The sequence below is a fragment of the Propithecus coquereli genome, unplaced genomic scaffold (genome assembly GCF_000956105.1).
Source record: "Propithecus coquereli isolate 6110/MARCELLA unplaced genomic scaffold, Pcoq_1.0 Scaffold69, whole genome shotgun sequence".
Lineage (NCBI taxonomy): Eukaryota > Metazoa > Chordata > Mammalia > Primates > Indriidae > Propithecus > Propithecus coquereli.
In genome coordinates, this window is record NW_012152951.1 from 5,000,391 (window position 1) to 5,001,825 (window position 1,435).

Genomic DNA, 1,435 nt, shown 5'->3' on the forward strand with positions numbered 1-1,435 from the left:
TTAGCAAGATGCGGGTTTTTTTTGTTTTTTTTTTTTGCAGACAGTCTCACTCTGTTGCCCAGGCTAGAGTGCAGTGACATCATTGTAGCTCATAGCAAACTCAAACTCCTGGGCTCAAGCCATCCTCCTGCTTCGGCCTCCCAGAGTGCTAGGATTACAGGTGTGAGCCACCACGCCCAGCCAGTATGTCCTCAATTTTTTTCTACAAACCTATTAACAAAACTTTAATCATTCCATTTATCCTGTTGTTTGACTTAAATATTTTCATGTTATTAAATACTCATCTACAACATTTTTTTAGTGGTTTCTGATCTTCTCCAGCCTAAAGTGGTCTGGAATATTCTGTCTCTTCTCAGCGATTTCCCTTTGTGGTGAATCTGGCAGGTCAGCAGACGGGGGTTCTTTCAGTCAGGCTGGTGTGTGTCCTATGTGAGGACAGGATGTTAGGGGATGGACCAGGCATAGAAATCTTTGAGTGTTTCTAACCATATCTAAGCCCTAGTTACATTTAAAGCCACAGCAATAAAAACAAGAACACTATATTAGTTTTGCTTTCTACCAGTTCAGCATCACAATGGGATGCCAATGGCAGCCCTCACTGGACTGACCACACAAGGTGGCCCCATGCACACAATATGCAGTCAGCAGGAAATGTCAGTGGGGCCCACTGACCCTGGGACATAGAGGGCCCCACCAAAATCATCCCAGTGGCCACAATACAATATTTTCCCCACCCCCAGCATGTTAGGGGAGACTGACAAGCCCATCAGTTATAGGGAGACATACGGGAACCTTCTTTTTTGCATTTAACAGAAGGTTTTTTGGTGACTAAAGGATCTACCTTTGGAGAACTCCTAAGGAGATTGAAACATATCAGAGATAAGCAAAGGTTTGCATTTTAAAACAGGGAAATGAAGAAATAAATACATATTCCTTCTTCATGATTTTCTTCATGACTGAATTGATGCCAAAGGTAGATTAGCAGCTCTGCCATCCGAAGCTTCAGTCATGTCCAAAACAAGGTTCATTCTCCCATCCAAGTACTAACCAGGCCCAACCCTGCTCAGCTTCCGAGACCACACAAGATCGGTGCATTCAGGGTAGCATGGCCGTAGATGTCATTCTCAAGATTTCATAGGCTGTCCCCCAGGAACGGTTCTGGGGATGACAAGTGCAGTTCTACAGTAAAAATTCACTGACCTGCGTGCCTTCCATGACCATATTTAAACAACTCATCCCGGATGCTGGTTGCATATTTAAGCCTGTGTAAATAAGCGAAAATGAACTGTAATCATCAATGATCAATAAATTAGGTTCCTAAGATTTAAAATTTTTTAATACAAATTGATTTTATATCATTATCATCCTCAAAAAATATTTTATTTAAATAGCCATACTAAAATCTGTAATCCGAACCAACATCTACAGCGAAAAG

At 41.7% G+C, this 1,435-nt stretch overlaps 1 protein-coding gene across 4 annotated transcripts in view; it reads left to right on the forward strand.

The window, feature by feature from the left end:
* BEND7 (BEN domain containing 7) overlaps positions 1 to 1,435 on the forward strand; it is a 77,588-nt gene that overhangs the window by 65,646 nt on the left and 10,507 nt on the right. The gene's annotated exons all lie outside the window — the stretch shown is intronic.